Here is a 20,903-nt window from a genome sequence, read left to right on the forward strand (position 1 = left end):
GGGGTAGTCTGCCTCCTCTCTGCACTAGAAGCTCCGAAGAAATCTCCTGTGGGTCGACGGAATCTTCCCCCTGCAACTGCAGGCAACAAAAGACTGCATCACCAGTCCTCTGGGTCCCCTCTCAGCACGACGAGCGTGGTCCCTGGAACTCAGCAACTCTGTCCAAGTGACTCCCACAGTCCAGTGACCCTTCAGTCCAAGTTTGGTGACGGTAAGTCCTTGCCTCCCCACCCTAGACTGCATTGCTGGGTACCACGTGATTTGCAGCTGCTCCGGCTCCTGTGCACTCTTCCAGGATTTCCTTTGTGCACAACCAAGCCTGGGTCCCGACACTCTAACCTGCAGTGCACAACCTCCTGAGTTGTCCTCCGGCGTCGTGGGATCTCCTTTTGTGACTTCGGGTGAGCTCCGGTTCATTATTCTTCGTAGTGCCTGTTCTGGCACTTCTGCGGGTGCTGCCTGCTTCTGTGAGGTCTCCCTATCTTGCTGGGCACCCCCTCTGTCTCCTCACGCAATTGGCGACATCCTGGTCCCTCCTGGGCCACAGCAGCATCCAAAAACCCTAACCGCAACCCTAGCAGCTAGCAAGGCTTGTTTGCGGTCTTTCTGCGTGGGAATACCTCTGCAAGCTTCTTCACGACGTGGGACATCCATCCTCCAAAGGGAAAGTTCCTAGTCCTCTTCGTTCTTGCAGAATCCACAGCTTCTACCATCCGGTGGCAGCTTCTTTGCACCCTCAGCTGGCATTTCCTGGGCATCGCCCAATCTCGACTTTGTCGCGACTCTTGGACTTGGTCCCCTTGTTCCACAGGTACTCTCGTCCGGAAATCCACTTTGGTTGCATTGCTGGTGTTGTTCTTTCTTGCAGAATTCCCCTATCACGACTTCTGTGCTCTCTGGGGAATATAGGTGCACTTTACACCTACTTTTCAGGGTCTTGGGGTGGGCTATTTTTCTAACCCTCACTGTTTTCTTACAGTCCCAGCGACCCTCTACAAGCTCACATAGGTTTGGGGTCCATACGTTATTCGCATTCCACTTTTGGAGTATATGGTTTGTGTTGCCCCTATACCTATGTGCTCTCATTGCAATCTATTGTGACTATACATTGCTTGCATTAATTCCTTTTGCTATTACTGCATATTTTTGGTATTGTGTACATATATCTTGTGTATATTTTTTATCCTCATACTGCGGGTACTCACTGAGATACTTTTGGCATATTGTCATAAAAATAAAGTACCTTTATTTTTAGTATATCTGTGTATTGTGTTTTCTTATGATATTGTGCATATGACACCAGTGGTATAGTAGGAGCTTTGCACGTCTCCTAGTTCAGCCTAAGCTGCTCAGCTATAGCTACCTTCTATCAGCCTAAGCTGCTAGAAACACCTCTTCTACACTAATATAGCCTTAGAACCCGCCGTAGCGGGCTCTACCGGCTATTAAAGGCCCGCTCCCCGTGTTAAATGCCCGAGCCTAAGGCGAGGGCATTTAACAAGGGAGAGGGACTTTAATAGCCGGTAGAGCCCGCTACGGCGGGTTCTAAGGCTATTAGAACATTCTGCCACTCAGGGCAGAATGTTCTATTAAAAAAAAAAATTTTCACGGAGCCCGAGGGGATTAAAATCCCCTCGGGCTCCGTGAGGCTTTGTTCACAGCTGTTGCTGTGAACAAAGCGAACATTGGAATGTTGGCGCTGCGGGCTTTTACCGGCCAGTAAAAGCCCGCAGCACTCCATTGTTTTCAATGGAGCACCCAGCATTCCAATGTTCTAATAAGGGATAACTGGACCTGGTGCAGAGTGTAAGTACCCCTTGGTACCCACTACAAACCAGGCCAGCCTCCTACAAGCTCCCTCCTGCTCCAGTGCCACTGCTCCTCTGCCTGATGATGCTATTGCACACAAGAACAGGGAGACCACAAAAAGGGGGGGGGGGAGACAGAAGAAAGACATGTTCAGTGCATGCAATACCACTACCGTTGGTGGACACTACAGACACAGCAGCCCTCTGCACTACGCCATGCACTTATAGTTCCTAGATTCATCACATGCCCATGGGGTACAAGGCCTATGCCCTATTGCTGCACACATGCAATTCACAGGAGCCTGACTAGGTGTAGATGGCTCTTACCACTGGTGGGGCTGGGGTGCCACATAGCCTGCCTCACAAATGGTCCTTGCCTACAAAGCTCGCCCTGGCCTAGGGTAACCCACTGCCCACCTCCCCCACCCAGACACCTCGTAATGCGCGCAGAGTCAGATGGATGTGACGGGACTCACCACCTTGTGGCTGCTGTGATGCCCTCAAGCGCCCATCCAACTCCGGATACGCCACCACCAGGATCTGGAACATCAGGGGGTTCATGGTGCGACGGGCACCCCTCCCACGTTGGGAGGCCATCCCCAGCTGGGCCTCCGCCGTCTTCTTGCTCCAGCGGCGAATGTCCTACCATCTTTTCCGGCAGTGGGTGCTCCGTCTGTGGTGGACCCCCAGGGTCCGGAAGTCCTTGTCGATGGCACGCCAAATATCCTTCTTCTGGTGAGCGCTGACCTAGAGGAATAATACGAGGAAAAGGGAAAACTTTACCCGTCCGGTCCGCCACAGTCATTGGCCTACATTCCCCCCTTGCCCTGAGGCACATACACTCACCGTCCGCCCATGCAGGGCTCAGTCCCCCCTCCATGTATCTTCCGTCCACACCAATCCAAACAGGCATTGGCCATGCACCATGCTCACAGTGTACTCACCTGTGTGTCTGGAGGACCGTAGAGTAGTGTGTACTGGGGGAGGACCCCATCCACTGACTTCTCCAACTCCTCCGAAGTGAAGGCAGGGGCCCTTTCCCCAGACACATGAGCCATCGTCGCTTTCAGACTGAGGTCACAGCAGCACTTGCAGTGTAGGTCCTCTCCTGTCGAAGGTCAGGTATCAAGTGAGTGAACAGAGAGAAAATGGCGGTCACGTCCGCAGCAGTGCGCACCGTCACCTCCGGCGTACATCGTCATTGGCTCCTGGGATCCATAGGGTCTAATGTTAACCAATGCAGGATTGCGCCGCGGTCTTCCACCGCCTAACGCCACGGTGTAGAACGCCAGCGCAGTTAACTCATATCCCCTTGTCCCACCTTACAGGTCAGGCAGCCGCCATTTCAGGGGGCCACATGGCATTACTAATAACTGCGTCACACCTATCTAGGCCTTGCATACACAAAGTAACAGGCACATTGCAGATTAACAAATGTGTGCTAAAGACATTTTGTAATACCTCAGTGTTGGCTGACTCTCTGCTCGCTGTTCTTGTCCATAGGGCACGTCCGCTGGGGCAGGTGATGAGATGGCGGCATCCTCCGGTGTACAGACCGCTGGTGGACCTGTCGACAATGGAAGAGAGACACGTAATAGTCACCTACAGACTTGATCATGCAACAATCCATGAACTGTGTGCCCAGTTGGAGCCAGACCTGATATCAGCAATCCGCCATCCCACTGGTATCCCCCCTCTACTGCAGGTCCTGTCAGTACTCCATTTCCTGGCAAGTGGGTCTTTTCAAACTACAGTGACCATTGCATCAGGGATATCCCAGCCAATGTTCTCAAACGTGTTGTCCAGAGTGTTGTCTGCCCTGCTGAAACACATGCGCAGCTACATCGTGTTCCCTCAGGTGGAGGATTTGCCTACAGTGAAAGGTGACTTCTATGCCCTGGGACATATCAACAACATCATAGGTGCCATTGATGGGACACATGTGGCCTTGGTACCCCCCGCAGGAGTGAACAGGTGTACAGAAACCGGGAGAGCTGCCACTCTATGAATGTGCAGATGGTGTGTTTGGCCGACCAGTATATCTCCCATCTGAATGCCAAGTTTCCTGGATCAGTGCATGACGCTTACATTCCGAGGAATAGCAGCATCCCTTATGTGATGGGGCAACTCCAGAGGCACCGTGTGTGGCTAATAGGTGAGGACAAGGATCATATACCCTGTGAATAGGTGTCTGGGTCTGGGGTTGTCCCTAAGGGTTAGTGTGTGTCTAACAGTTGTCCCTCGACATTTGCAGGTGACTCTGGGTACCCCAACCTGTCATGGCTACTGACCCCAGTGAGAAATCCCAGGACAAGGGGAGAAGAATGCTACAATGAGGCACATGGGCGAACTAGGAGGGTGATCGAACGGACCTTCGGCCTCCTGAAGGCCAGGTTCCGGTGCCTCCATATGACAGGTGGTTCTCTCTACTACTCACCAAAGAAGGTGTGCCAGATCATCGTGGCCTGCTGTATGCTGCACAACCTGGCTTTTCGATGGCAGGTGCCTTTTCTGCAGGAGGATGGTCCTGAAGGAGGTCTTGTTGCAGCTGTGGAGCCTGTGGACAGTGAAGAAGAGGAGGCAGAAGAAGAGGATATCGACAACAGAAACAACGTTATCCAGCAATACTTCCAGTGAGACACAGGTAAGAAGATATCACTGCCTCACACATCTCATACAATTGTTTGACCTATCATAAGTGTGTCACTTTCACACAGTGTATGGACCCTGACTTGTCACTTTGCCTTTCCATTTAACAGATGTGGGTCCCACTGTGTGACCTCTGCTATATTACATCACGGACTACAGCTGTGTTACATCGGTATGTTGACAATACAATTGGCATTGCTATATTCCATAGTTATTGCAAATACACATTTGTGAAAGCACAGACTGACTCCAGATTGTTTTGTGATTCAAGGGTGTTTATTTCTGTGGAAATTATTGGAGGGGGTTGTAAAATGGGCAGGGGTGATGGTGGAGGAATGTCCATGGCAGAGTCCAGTCTATTTGTTTCACAGGTGCATTGTCCAAAGGGGCATAAGAAGTGGAGCTAGGGCAGTTGATGGATGGACAGAGTGACAAAGTGGGGGAGAAGGATGACATTCATGGGGGTCTCATTTCCTGGCGGGGGTCTTGGCATTGTTCTTTGTCTTGTTACTGGATCTCAGGGACCGTTTGCGGGGTGGTTCTTCATCTGCAGGGGGTGGGGTGCTGGTGTCGTGGTCCTGTGACGATGCCTCCTGTCCACTAGCGCCGGCGGAGGGGGTGGGCTGTTCACCATCCAAGCTAGTGTCAGGGGCCCCTTGTTGTGCCACAGTGTCCCTCCTGGTGATGACAAGGTCCTTCAGCACCCCTACAATGGTGACCAGGGTGGTGTTGATGGTCTTGATTTCCTCCCTGATCCCCAGATAGATTCCTCCTGCAGCCATTGGGTCGCTGAAACTTGGCCAGTACCTTTGCCATCGTCTCCTGGGAATGATTGTACGCTCCCATGATGTTGGAGAGGGCCTCATGGAGAGTGGGTTCCCTGGGCCTGTCCTCCCCCTGTCGCACAGCAGTCCGCCCAGTTTCCCTTTTTTCCTGTACCTCTGTCCCCTGAACCGTGTCCCCACTGCCACTGCCCCCAGGTCCCTGATTTTCTTGGGGTTGTGGGTTTGCCTGGGTTCCTTGTAGTGGTGGACACACTGCTGCTTGACGTGTCCTGGGGACAGAGGGATGGGCCCTCTGGGTGGGTGCTGTGCTGGTGTTTCCTGAGGGGGGAGGCTCTGTGGTGGCATGTACCAGTGTCAGGGGAACCGACTGTCCCGGGGTCCCAGATGGGCCAGGTTGGTCATCTTCATCCAGTTGTGCAGAGCTGTTGTCATCGCTGTGGGCCTCTTCTGGGGGGGGAGTGGACATGTCTGGAACCTCCTGTCCGGTGACGTTGGTTAGGGGTCCTGCAGCAGTGTAAAGGCAGGATTATTGCATCTGTGTGTGCCATTGTGTGCAATGGTTGGGTGACCCTCTACTCCAGTGCTTGCATTCTTGTCTAGGACCTTGTGTGATAATTGGTTTGGGGTCTGTGTGTGTATCTGTTGTGGACATGCTTAGGTGATGGGTGTCTATGCTTTGGTGTTGCATGCAGGGCTTGGTATTGGGATGGGTGGGTTGTGATAGTTGGACATTTGTGAGGTGTTGGAGTGATGGGGTTCAGGGTGAGGGTCGGGAATGTGATGGCATGCAGGTAGGGGGGTATGTAATAGTTAAGATTTGACTTAACAGAGTCCATTCCTCCTGCTACTACTGCGAGGCCCTCAGAATGCAGTATAGCCAAGACTTGCTCCTCCCATGTTGTTAGTTGTGGGGGAGGAGGTGGGGGTCCGCCGCCAGTCTTCTGTACTGCAATCTGGTGTCATGAGACCACGGAATGCACCTTCCCCGTAGTTCGTTCCACCTCTTCCTGATGTCATCCCTAGTTCTTGGATGCTGTCCCACTGCGTTGACCCTGTCTACGATTCTGTGCCATAGCTCCATCTTCCTAGCAATGAAGGTGTGCTGCACCTGTGATCCGAATAGCTGTGGCTCTACCCGGAGGATTTCCTCCACCATGACCCTGAGCTCCTCGTCAGAGAACCTGGGGTGTCGTTGAGGTGCCATGATGTGGTGTGGGTGATGTGTGAGGTGGTGTCGGTTGAGATGTGTGAGGGGATGTGTTTGTGTGTGTTGTCTGAGGTGCGTGGATGTTGTGTGAGTGATGGTGTTGTGTGCCTGTGGATACTAGTGTTGTTTCTGGTGGTGTTTCTCTGTGTGCTTCTTCCAAAAATGTTCATTGTAAGGGGTTGTGGGTAATGTGGGTGTGTGTTTTATATTGGATTGGGTGTGTGGGAGTGGTGTGTGTATGTGTATCAGATGTGTGTACCTGGAATTGTCCAATGTGGTTGTGTTTTGTAAATGTGTGTGTATTTTGAGTGCGGCGGTGTGTACCGCCAATGGTTTACCGCGGCTGAAAGACCGCCGCGTGGATTTGTGGGTCGTGATAGTGTGGGCGTATTCCTGTTGGCGTGACGGTGTTGGTTTTGTTATCGCCAGTTTATCACTGACCTTTGGTGTGGTGGACTTGTGTGGGTGTTTGGATTTTGGCGGATTCCGGGCTGTGGGTCGTAATAGCTGTAGCGGAATTCCGCAGCAGTGTGTTAGCTGTCTTCTGTACAGCGGTAAGCAGGATTTACTGCCAATGTTGTAATGAGGGCCTATATTTCCAGGGCACATCCAGGCAGAGTTAGGTTAGAGGTTGTGGGAATGTTGTAAGCTTGACTTACATGAACATCAACATGTTCTTCCCAGTCTGGTTCAGTAGATCTCCACATACAAACTTCTTCTGATTCATGATCAACACAGACAAATATACTAGCAAACCCTTAATTCATATGATCTGTGAAGATTGGGAAAGATGCTTTGTGGTTTGTCTAGGCATCAGGGTTTTAAACGTCCACCCATACAGAATCTGCAGAAAGAGGAGAGTCGTTATGGTTCAGAAAGATCTTAAGAATTTACAGAAATCTGTTCTGTGATGGCAAATGTTGTCATCAAGAACTTACTTGAACATTCTTCCAATGAAAAATCATGCAATATTGATACTTGATCACTCATGCATATATAAGAGATGATTCTTGGGGTACTCCTCCTTGGACTCCTACAGATGTCCAGGATGTACAAGAGTCCATAACAAAACTATAGGTGTACACATGAACATTTTAAATTTCTGTAATTTGGTTGGCAAATGCCTGTTTCACCTAGCTCTATGTTTGGAAGTCTCTAAGTTAAGCAAAATCTCCACACATACTGCTAGCTTTTTGTGGATTTTATGGTCTCTAAAAAATAGGTTTCATTCATTTAATGTTGTGTTCCTCAAAAGCAATGAAGCACATTTCCCAAGCCACAACAGGAAACTATAACATTTTCAGAGACATCAGGAGTCAGATGTGTTAGAGATCTTTTATCAGCAAATGATTTTGTGAAGCCCTCCCCTGTACCCCGAAATCATTGAAGAATGCATATTTTACAATAAACCTATAATTTATTTTGTGCTAGTCTTATACAAATCATTCAGGTAAGAGCAACATTGAAATGATCAAAATTGGTAAAAGGGTAAATGCTAACTGTACTCCAGTCATTTTTCATCACACATTTCTACGCAATTAGTCTAACCCCTATATACGTCACTAATGGATAGTTAAAGCTTTTTCATGAATATCTTCCCTACACAAATTAATGCCAATAGGCCTCAAGTGAAAGATTCACCTGTTAGCATCACACTACAAACCTCTCCATCTGTCTTGCCCTTTCCCAGACACCAGAATATTTAATACCTTTTACATATATGGTAGTAAATGGAGTGAAAAGGGGTACTCCCTGCTTGCTGGCTCATGTACCTTTACCCAGAACAATTAAACATTGCCTCTGTTCTGGTTTTAGGACGTGCACAGACGCTGTATCTTGCTCAGTGAATGACAATAATATAATTTCAAAAATATCATGTTGCAAGAATAATGATTACTGATTTATAATTTAATAGTGAGTTGTTGGGTTGTTGAGTTTGAAGAAGAATAGGGTGGGGGTATATTTAAATAATAAATTATTGTTTTTGTTCAATTAAATTGATTTGTATTGTTTGTTAAATATGTAATTTGCAATTCATTACGTAAATTATTTAATGGAGTCATTATTATTCTAATTATGTACAGGAATTATGTGATTTTTAATGTGTAGGTTACACTTTCAGTGGTTTAATTACTAATTTACAATTTAGTAGTGGTTTCTTAGGTTTGTAACCATAAAAGCATTACACAATTGACAACATCAACAATCTTACAAATACATTTTCATCGGCATCGTAAAAACCATATACCTCAACATCATGAAATAAGTAAAGTGCATAATATAACTTCCCAAGGCCCTAATAAAGGGGGACTCTGACCATATCACATACCCAGTTTCTATTCCCATTATGATGCTAAAAATAAAAAAAACAGACTGACGCTCCACGAAAAACTAAGAAACTGCTAATCTAAAGTGCATGCAATTAACATATAACATATTTTCAAATAAGCAGTAAAAGTATTAGTTAATTATAAAACATGCAATCTAGCAGAATGTGGACAGTTTATGAGGCCTAGCCATAAAAATAATAGATTATAAAAGGGAGAAAACCCCTAGTACTCTTCAGCACACATGGTTAAATACAGTAACTACAACCTACAGGATAAAAAACAAACCTAGCATAAAAATTCCAATATCAATTAAAACTCACATAAAAACATCAGTCAATCCTGTACGCAACACTCCATCGACTTTCTACATCTAACTGCTGCTTTGAGAAAGGAGCAAACTGTATAGAAGACATCAAAACTGCCTGGTAGCTGCAAATAGATTAGTGCAGTGGTTCCCAACCTTTTGACTTCTGTGAACCCCCACTTTATAATTACTGGAACCCAGGGACCCTCAGTGAATCCTTATTGGAATCCGGGGACCCCCCACTACGTCTTTATTGAAAGCCGGGGATTCAACTTAAACATTGTTGATGATTTGAAATGCAAAACAATGCACAAAAAATACAGAAACAAGTAATCGTTAAACACACAAACAAATGATAACACATTTTATTCAATTTGGTGCTGAATACCAATATAGAGGATAAAACATTTAATTTTACTCGGAAGGTTGGATCTTTTCTAAATTCAATTGATCAGTTTGTTGCCCCTTCACTGCTCCCACAAATCAACCTTAAGATACTAATTTAATTTTTACCCTCCAATTTCAAATTTCTTGACATTTACGGTACGCTTTAAAATGTTCAATTGTACACTTGGCCACTTTATTTATATACACTTTATTAATCTGTTAATATTATTTAATTTTCCAAACAGTCGGGGAACCCCTGAGGAGGCTTTACAGACCTCTAAGGGTCTCCGGACCACAGGTTGGGAACCACTGGATAAGTGCATCTCTACACCTTTGAAGATCTGACCTCTTTAAAATTGGCTTAATGTAGAGTAGAAAGGAGGGGCTGTAAAATCTACAAAAAAAACATAAAGATGCAGCAAAACCTGAGCAGACAACCCATCACATGGGCAGGCCGGCTCGGAAGAAAACTAATAACGAAATTGGGGGTGAAAGAGAGAGACGTTGCCTGTATAAGTGATTTTCCGCAGTCTGTAAAGGCGACGTATAATAACTCCAGTGCCATATAAGGCCCCAGGGGTACATTGAGAATTATATAATTTAATAAAAGGGAAACTAGTCCCTCTACCTACGGGGTGAGGGAGGTTAAATACTGCGTCGCTCGTCCTACTGAGCATCATGCGTAAGTGATTCACCTGGGTCTTCCAAGAACCCACTGAGTCAAACACCGCTCCAAGACAGGTGAAAGTACTCGTGCTGCTCTGAGAATGATTATTGACCAACATAGAGGAAATATTTTTCCTTCTTGGGCTGCAGGCCATGATGTCTGACCTCTCAAAATTAGTGATCATATCTAAGTTGCCCATGAAAATCTCAAACACCTCTACTAAAGTGCAAAGTGCCCTCAGTGTCCATGTCCTAAGTACAGCATCATCAGCACACAATAACGCGGGAGCAAATGCTTCAGCTACTTTTGGGACATCACTAGTGACACTGGCCAGATGGGAGCTCAGATTGTCAAATGTAGATGATAAACAATAAGGACGCCAAAATACTTCCTGGACGCATTCCTCTCGCTAAAGAGAACGTGTTCAACATTTCACCCTCTGAGCCATACCTCACGTGGCGGCTAAATTCTCATGCAAGATATTCAAGACGATCACCAGGGTGGGTTGACCCCAGATCTAGTAGCATCAACAAAAGCTTGGTCCTATTGATGTGGTTGAACGCTGAGGACAGATTAAAAAATGCCAGGTACGGTCGACAGTGTTTAGCGATGGTATATTTGCCAATAACAAGTGCAGGTTCAAACACTGTTCCACGATACCCACCCCCGTATGGAAGCCGTATTGGTAGGAACACAGGACATTATTCTGACTGGCCCATGATCTTAACCAATTGAAAATCACCCTCCCCATGACCTTAACAATACTGTCAATTAACAAGATCATGGGATAACATTTGGGTGACTTGCGATCTCCTTGGAGATGATTATTGAACAGGCCATAGAGCATGGTAGGTTAGAACATAGGGAGTTATTAAACACATTAATTAGCATGGGGCCCCAGAGATTGATGTTACATTTAAGAAGGCCCAATGGGATCCCATCGGGCCCTTGGGCCTTGCCACTTGGGGTTTCCCTTATAACTTCTACAATGTCTGGTAAATTGATGGTCAGTAAAGAAGCATTGCTCAGTTTCTCCGATAGATATGAACTGTATCGCAAACTTTGGTGTTGTTCTTCGATGCAGAGATTTCAAGGCATTCCCAATATCTCTTGTTCAGGCTTCCTCTCTAGACTTCAGAATATTACGATAGGACAACCGGGCCTCACGGACCTCAGTTGGGTCTTTGGGGGTTGCTGAGAGTGCCTTTCTTAAATGGTGATTGATGGCTGAACAATTATTGTCAAACCAGCATGGACAAACTTGAGCATATCAAATAGGCCTCAAATTTTTTTTTCTAATGCATAGACACAGACATTCATAGTAGGTAAAAACTTGTCTTCGCCGGCATCCGCCAACAAACACCCTTGAAAAGTTTGTTAATGCTCCTTTAAAAGAAGACCCAGGGTGATGAAAGGATCCAGACAAGTCTCAGGCCATTGTTCAATTGATTAGGGACTGGTATAGGGAGGACGGGAGGTTTTGTCTTACGCACAGGAAATTTGCCTTCTGTGGTTAAACATTGCGATCCCCCACTTCGTCTCCATTATAAAATCCTGAGAAAGCCATTCCAAAAAGTCCCTGGTTACAAAAATATAATCAATAACTGAGGCCCGTCCTCGCACTATAAAGGAGGCCGTGTGGGCACCATCGCCCATAAACGGATTAACAAGATCAATAAGGTTGTGTGACACTAAATAATGAGCTAGTTCACTGCCTCGGCATTCGGAAAGACCCACAGTTCCTTGGCCCTCAATATCACTTGTTAGTTTGGCGTTAAAGTCTCCACAGAGGAGTAAATTCAATTGTTGTCACCCCCATGGGGGCTTCAGATGAGTTAAAAAGGAGAACAAAACTCTGAATGTGTTCATTCTGTTAATAACAAAATCATTATTATAAAAGTTCACCGAGTGCAAGTACAAGGAACTCTCATTGCCTCTGACTAGCAGGGCTTGAAATGCAGAGCTACCGTTGTCTAGCTCCGTTGCATCAACATTGAGATTCATATGTCCCCTTATAGAGAGTCCGCCCTTAGCTCTGCCTCATGGGGAAGGAGTCGCAGGGCAAGAGTAAGAAGCAAAACCAGCATATGTTAAGGAGGTGGCCGGCCAAGTTTCCTGCAATACAATAAAGTCATATGGGCAAAAGGTTTACACCAAAGTGGATCCATGATCTTATCCTTGAGACCTGCAATGTTCCAACTCAACAAGGAAAAAGAATGGTTAATACTATCATCCTATAGTAGTGGTCCCTCCTCAACGCCATGCGATGTCCCTCAATATTTCCAGTGGGAGTGCACATTTCAATACCCTTGGGGAGTCAGTCAATATCCGACAAAACATTAAAGCGATTCACTGTGGGTACACAAATCCGATCCTTTACACCAGGCGTGGGGTGAGGTAACTGAACCAGCGACTCTGCAGCTTCAGTAGTAGAGGTTTAAAAGTCATTACTCCATGCCTACTTTGACAGTGGACTGAGAAAAAAGAAGGCCATAGGGGCTGTGCCAAAGATGGGATGGGACAAGGTTTGTAAAAGTAACCCAAAAGCCCCTAATGGTGGCGTTACTCAAAGGCCCAAACAACGGGCTTTGCACCCGGTGGGGAGACCTAAAATGTACGATGACACAGGTACTCCGGATATCAACTAGGTCAGAACTAATCCACCCTACCCTTCTGGTTAATACGATGTAATCTGTGAGAAAAAATGGAAAACCCATATTACGGGCAACCCGACCCAATACTTTATTACATAATCCCCCCTGAGACTCCACCTGTTCTCTACATAGCCGGAGAACTGCAGCGAGGATCATCAAGGACAAGCTGCAGGAGGGAGGTTGATAGTGGGCACTCATGGCTTGAAAACAAACTAAATGGCAGCGTTTTGATCAGTTTGGGTATATGTGAAGGGGCCAACATCCCCAGAACTACAAGGAACCTCTATCTGAACGGTTGGTTGCGAAGCAGAAGATACAGTAAAAGATGAACCCGGTGTCAGGGAGAAGGAAGTTCTACAACCAATGCTGGAGGGTATCCCCCTATATTCCCTAGATGTATTGGCGCTAGGCAGGTTGGGCTGACCAGCCAGCAAGGGATGACTGCTCAAGGCGCCCACTTGAGAGGCCAAAGGAATTGAGGGAGGTTGCTGTGGAAGAGCTGCTAGTTGAGAACCAATAAGTTTCAAGCTCTCAACGAGGAGGGAAAGGTCCGCTTGGAAGCGTGCTTTAAATTTAATGAATTAATCCTCCCTAAAAGCCTCAGTATTGGAAGAATTTGCAGTGTGAGCCCCCGTCACAGCTGTCAAAGAAATTGAAATACATTCCTGGTTTGAGGCAAAGCTAGTTTGGCTGGAAACATTTTTTTGTTTTAATTCAGGTGCCCCGTTTGATCCTCTTTGAGGTAACAGCCTCCTGAGGGCTGACTATGTTAGATGTAGTCTCAATGGTCACACCTTCACCGCAGCAACGGGTAGTGTTAGAGGGTGAGCTTGACAGAGAGCCTGGTAACAACGGATTGGCTACTGGGACTGTAACATACCCTGCACTTATGGAAAGTCTTTGTTCAGTCTGTGCTTATAAACCCCACAGCCCTTTCTAACATCCGATCAATGGATGTACATTTCACTGAGGCACCAGTAATCTACCTTTTGGCTATACTGAACTGAACTGAACTAGGGCAACAATGTAAGCCAGTTAGCAACTCTCCAAGGCAGACGAAAACAAACAAAAGTTCCTTTAGATGGAAAATCCAAAAGGGAAGGCTCAGACCAGCCTCTTCTGGGCTCTGGCCGGTGCAGACGGGTCTGCTCTTGCCCCGGTCTTTGCCTGGGCGAGTCCTGTGCCTGTGGGTCAGAGTGGGCATTTATGCCCCCGGAGCCCCTCCTCCTGGGTTCAGCCTCTGGATTACGGGGGTTGCGGTCACCCCTGCAGCAAACTAGCACCAACAGCATTATATCTACCAATTATGATTTGTATTTTAATTATTTCTTAATTCATTGATAAGTGCATTTAATAATAACATTTATTGAATGAAGTTTTTATATTTATTTATTTAATTTTATTCTGTTTAATTATTATTTGTTATTGTTTTATTTAAATTGTTAAAGTGTTGATGTTTTGTAATGAGGGAACTGCATTTATTTTGTTTTATATTTGTTAAATTATTGTTGTTTTATATTTTATTCAATATGTCAAATACATTTGATTTTATTTATTAATATTGCATAAAATTTTTATTTTAAATATGTTTTAATATTTTATGATGTTAGGTATTGAAATATTTTCCTAAATGATTAGCAATTGATCCCCTTCCTGAGCCAACACTTTCCCTGCTTGTGCTTACATTGGACTGAGCACTGTAAATCTAACCCTTCCAAAGTCCATTATTTTCCCTACTTTTGTATAGATGGAAGTGGGGGTAATAAATCGAACTCCTGCACAAATCATGTTTTTTTTACTCTAATTTTCTTTGTTATTATAGACATTGTTATCAAATTTTTAGCAGTTGTTCAAATATTTTTTTTTTTTAAGGTAGATATATATATATATATAAATATGCACACATACACACACATATCTATAGTACAAATGTAATTAGATTAATACAAATTATTTTTTATATTATTTTTTTTAATGAGTTTCATACATGTGTTTTATTTTATAAATATATATGTATATATAGATATGCATATTTTATGAAAACGAAATCCAAATACTGGCACTCCAAGCAACTGCGATGTTTATTTTAAACCGCCGGGGGAGCCAGGTAAGACGTGCACCACTGAGTCTATTATTTCCACTCTCCTTCAGGATTCCAACAAAGGATACGGCACTCCACAGTTACTTAAATCAAATTTATTGACTCACACTCGCAAAGGAACGCGTTTCGGCATCAAATGCCTTTGTGAACCTTGCAGTCGCCATTTTTAAATCACTTTATATACCTTGTACTCGTCATCTTTATTCAAATCACTTTTAAATCTCAATTCATTTTAACCATGGTAACCATCATTCTAAACAAATAACCATCTTATTTTATATTCACAAATGTGTACAATCGCTCATATCGATCTTTACCAAGTATACATAACAATGTCGAAGGTTATGCAATACAATGGCTACATCACCATGTTGGATTTCCTTTTGCATGTTTGACTTCGTGATTCAAATTACATATAAATTTCATTCAATTTAAGATCTCATGACTAACCTATAATTACTATTACTCTCTTCACTGCAAATTCATAAATATGCTCAATTACTCTCATGAATCTATACCAAGAGCAAATAAACTACCAAAAATAGAATTTAATAAATTAAAATAAATCAGTACCAACATAAGTTCTAAATCTAATTAACCAATCAGAGGGTATAAGTGATCATAAATATAACATTTCATAATAGTCCAACATCAAACCATTACTGTACTGGTGTATATGTACGTTTAACCCGCAAATTATTGGTGCTTGTAGCCATTACTTCTTATTGCAGATGTACTGATAATTCTTCACTGCATTTCAATCCATTCGGCTCCTTGGTATCTAACTAGATTATATATCTTGATTCTAAAGTTCTCAATTTCAGTTCCCTGTTGCCACCTCTAACGTCCTTAGCAATCCCATCTATAATACTGTATTTTATTTCTTCCACTCTTCCATTATGCGTCTGATGTATATGAGGTGCAACAGGGTATGTATCATCTTTATTTTGTATGGCTCTCAAATGTTGCAAGATTAGTTTGTGAGCTTGGAATTTAGTGCTCCTACGTACATTTTGGGGCAACTACATTTCAGAACATATAATACAAAATCACTCTTACAAGTATAGTGATCCCAATATACTACTTGCGCATGGTGGGGTGGTCCCTGGGTGGGGGATGTGCACCTGTTGGTGCCCCTAGGCCAGGCCGGACATTGCAGGGTAGGTTCCATGATGGGCAGGGGCTGATGAACTCCACCTCCAAACAAGCTAGTGGGCATCCACTACTGGGCAGGGCTCTGTGGGTCTCAGGTATGCTACAACTGGCGTTAGGTATTACTGTCCATGGCCTGGTGACTAGCATTGTGACTGGTAGTGCATTGCCTAGTGCGTAGGGCTGTCCCCTGTGTGTTGTGTACGCCAACGGTGGTGTTGTTGCTGGCATTGACCAAGTGTATCCTCTGTCTCTTCCCCCCCCTTTTTGTTTTGTCATCCTGTCCTTGTGTGCATTAGCATCATCTGGCGGAGGAGCAGAGGCACCAGAGGGAGTTGCATCCCACAGGGCCCAGGAGGCCGAATCCACCGATGGTGAGGGCACCAGTGGGACAGAGGGCGAGGGGAGCACCACAGCGGAGACAGGAGGAGACAATTCTGAAAGTGATACCTCCTCCGATGGAAGCTCCCTAGTGGTGGCGGACAGCCATGTGGCCACCCCAACTACAGGTACAGCCACCACCCCCGTACCAGCACTGCCCTCCCAGCAGCCCCTCAGCGAGTTTCCCGTGCCCGCTCACCCAGGAGGGTGGGCATCTCCTTCTCCCCAGCACGTCAGGCCTTGCCCCAGTGAGCCCTGCTGCCCTGAGTGAGGAGGCTATTGACCTCCTGCAATCCATCTCTGTTGGGCAGTCAACCATTGTGAATGCCATCGAGGGCCTGGCAGGGCATTTGCAACATACAAATGCATTCCTGGAGGGCATTCACTCTGGTGTGGCGGCCCAACAGAGATCTTCCAGGCTCTGGCCTCCTCCCTGGTGGCAGCCATTGTTCCTGTCTCTAGCCTCCCCCCTCCAACTTCCTCTGCCCAGTCCCATTCCCCTGAACCCCAACCTATCCCAAGCACACATTCAGACCAGCATGCACCCAAGACAACACACAGGAATGGCTCAGGCAAACACAAGCACCACACATCATCCTACAGGAACTCACACAAAAAACATCCAGATGCTGACATAACAACATCCACTGCCTCCACTGTGTCCCCCTCCTCCTCGTCCACCTCCCTCCAAGTAGTGTCTCCACTCACACCTGCATGCACTACATCCACACCCACTGCCTCCATCACCATTAACTGGCAGTCACCACCCCCACATCCATGCACATCTGTGTCCTCTCCAACTGTGTCTGTGCCCCCTTCTCCCAAAGTACACAAACGCAAGCACTCAGACACCCAACAGCCATCCACCTCACAACAGCATCCAGCCCATGCACCTGCACCCAAACACAGCAGACACCACCTACAACCACTCCCTCTTCCTCCACTCCCAAACCGTCATCCTCTTCCTGCCCCAGTGTCCCTAAGAAGCTTCTCCTCTCCACCCTTGACCTCTTCCCTACCCCTCCCCCCCATCCTTCATGTTGGGCCAGGGTGGGCAGAACCCAGACCAGCACCTCAGCCACCCAGTCCACAGCCACTGTAGTTTCAGCAGCTACTGCAGGTGTGAGAGGCTTCAAGGAGACACTGTCAGCACTGGCAGTGTGCCTGCACCAGCTGCCAAGGGGAAGGGCAAGGATGTACCACCAGCTGCCAAGGGCAATGAGGCACCACCACAAGGCAAGGGCAAGGAGGCACACCACATTGCAAGGTCAAGTAGGCACCACCACATGGCAAGGGCAAGGGCAAAGGGCCTGCCCCTGCAGGCAGGAGGGACAGGAGGCCTGGTGCTGTGACAGAATCTGAGTCCCCAACAACAACCATGGCGCTTCAGCCGTCTGAGGCTGCAGGGGAAGGGCTGGTGCCTCCCCCCACCACTGGCAGCACCGCCACCTGCACCGCCATCAGCACCGCCATCAGCACCGCCACATGCACCGCCACCAGCACCACTGGCAGCAGCAGAAGCCCCAGTTGGCAGCCATCCGAGGCTGCAGGGGAAGGGCTGGTGCCTCCCCCCACCACTGGCAGCACCGCCACCTGCACCGCCATCAGCACTGCCACATGGACTGCCACCAGCACCACTGGCAGCAGCCCCAGTTGGCAGCTGTCTGATGCTGCAGGTGAAGAACTGGAGCCTCCCCCCACCACTGGCAGCACCGCCTCCTGCACCGCCATTAGCACCACCACATGCACCGCCACCAGCACCACTGGCAGCAGCAGCAGCCCCAGTGTGCAGCAGTCCAAGGCTGCAGGGGAAGGGCTGGAGCCTCCCCCCACCACTGGCAGCACCAACACCAGCACCGGCACTGCCACCACTGTGGAGCCGTCGCTGCCGGTGGATGGTCTGTAGTCCTGCCTCCATGGAGTGTAAAGCATCCTGTCCACTGCAAATCTTTTGGGTCTGACACCCAGGTGAGAGACTGTGACCTTGCACTCCCAAAGATCTGCATCACAGGGCACAAGGCCCCCTCCAGAACCAGTGGAAGAAGGCATCCACTCACCCCCTCCTTCCCAGGAATGAAGCACACTGGGCACAATGCCCCCTCCAGAACCAGTGGAAGAAGCCATCCACTCACCGTATCCTTGCCAGGATGAAGCACACTAGGCACAAGGCCCCATCCAGAACCAGTGGAAGAAGCCATCCACTCACTGCATCCTTGCCAGGATGAAGCGCACTGGGCACAATGCCCCCTCCAAACCAGTGGAAGAAGCCATCCACTCACCGCATCCTTGCCAGGATGAAGCACACTAGGCACAATACCCACTCCAGAACGAGTGGAAGAACCCATCCACTCACCGCATCCTTGCCAGGATGAAGCACACTGGGCACACTGCCCCTCCAGAACCAGTGGAGAAGCCATCCACTCACCCACTCCTTGCCAGAATGAAGCAGACTGGGCACAATGCCACCTCTAGAACCAGTGGGCAACCCACCCACTTGAGAGACTGTGGCTTTGCACTCCCCAGGACCAAGCAGTGGGCAAACCACCCACTAGAGAGACTGTGGCTTTGCAATCCCCAGGGCCAAGCAGTGGGCAACTCACCCACTTGTGAGACTGTGGTTTTGCACTCCCCAGGACCAAGTCGTGGGCAAACCACCCACTTGAGAGACTGTGGCTTTGCACTCCCCAGGACCAAGCAGTGGGCAAACCACCCACTTGAGAGACTGTGGCTTTGCACTCCACAGGACCAAACGGTGGGCAACCCACCCACTTGGGAGACTGTGGCTTTCACTCCCCAGGACCAAGCAGTGGGCAAACCACCCACTAGAGAGTCTGTGGCTTTGCACTCCCCATGACCAAGCAGTGGGCAAACCACCCACTAGAGAGACTGTGGATTTGCACTCCCCAGGACCAAGCAGTGGGCAAACCACCCACTAGAGAGACTGTGGCTTTGCACTCCACAGGACCAAGCAGTGGGCAACCCACCCACTAGAGAGACTATGGCTTTGCACTCCCCAGGACCAAGCAGTGGGCAAACTACCTACTAGAGAGTCTGTGGCTTTGCACTCCTCAGGACATTGCACAGGGCATGTAGCCCCATCCAGGACCAGTGGCGTTGTACCATCTTCCTGCTGACATGCCCCCCCATTCCCCGTCCCCCTGAGGTGCCTGTGTATTTTCGACGTGATGCCCCAGCAGTGTACTCTCCGTGTTGATGCAGGAGTAAGATGGGGCCTTGGCCTATGTGATGTGGCCCTGGGTCCACGGACATTATGGACTGAGCAGTGTCCCACCATTTGTATCTCTGTAATTACTGTTTTGAATTTTGAGGGTGTTTTTCTGGATTTTTATCTTATTACACTCACTTTAATCACTTCCTTTTGTCCTTGCATTATTCCTGAGGGGTACGGGGTGGATGTGTAATGTTGTTGCATCTGTTTGTGTGTATGTTGTTGGGGGTGGGGGTGCTGCTTGTGTGTGTCACTCTCTTTTTCCTTCCCCCTCCCTTGTGTGCTAGGCGGCAGTACTCACCGTGGTTGTCGTCACTGGTGTTGGTATTCCTAGTGTAGGAGGAGGTAGACCAGCATGGGGAAGATCTGCAGTTCGAGCTCCATGGCGTTGTGGTTGTTCCCTGAGTCTCCAGAGGTGAGTCCTTTAACTTCTGCAATCTGTTTCCGCTGTGCTTTTGTTGTCGTTGGTACCGCCCCAGAAAAGGTGGCAGATAGGGCTCTTGTAATTTAGTGTGCGGAACCTTGTCTTCCGCCGGGCTGTTGGCGGTTACCGAAGCGGAGCTTGGTGCTACCGCCGTGGCAGTCGGTGTGTTAAAGTGCTGTCTGTGTTGGAGGTTTCTGCCATGAACATAATACAATTTTTTTTACCGCCGGCTTTTTGGCGGTATTACCGCCGCTTTATCACCGACGGCCAGGGTTGTAATGAGGGCCATTGTCTTTTACATTAAATAAAAGTGAATCTCTAGTTCTTGATTTGACTTTCCTTCTTGACGCTTCAAGGGTTATATTAGAGTAACCTCTCATTTTTAATCTTTCAGTTATTTCACTTTGCACCGCTGCAAGGTTTTCTTCAGTGCTGCAGATTCTTTTAGCTCTCAACAGCTCACCAAATAGGACACTTTCTTTCAATGGCTGGGGATGAAAACTTGTTGCATGCAATATGCTATTGCCTGCCGTGGATTTTCTATACACTGTAGTTTCTAATTTACCTGCTTTTATTTTAATCTTAAGATCTAAGAATTCAATTTGTTGTGTATGTATATTCCCCACAAATTTTAAATTTAGATCATTAGCATTAATCTCTTGAATAAATAATCTTGCACTTTCCTCATTGCCTTTCCATATAACAAAAATATCATCGATATATCTCAACCACATAACTATGTGGTCATTCCATAAATCCAATGAAGGATTGTTCAATACCTCTTCCTCCCACCATCCCATATAGAGGTTTGCATAACTCGGGGCG

The sequence above is a fragment of the Pleurodeles waltl genome, chromosome 1_2, assembly GCF_031143425.1.
Source record: "Pleurodeles waltl isolate 20211129_DDA chromosome 1_2, aPleWal1.hap1.20221129, whole genome shotgun sequence".
In the NCBI taxonomy this organism is placed as follows: Eukaryota; Metazoa; Chordata; class Amphibia; order Caudata; family Salamandridae; genus Pleurodeles; species Pleurodeles waltl.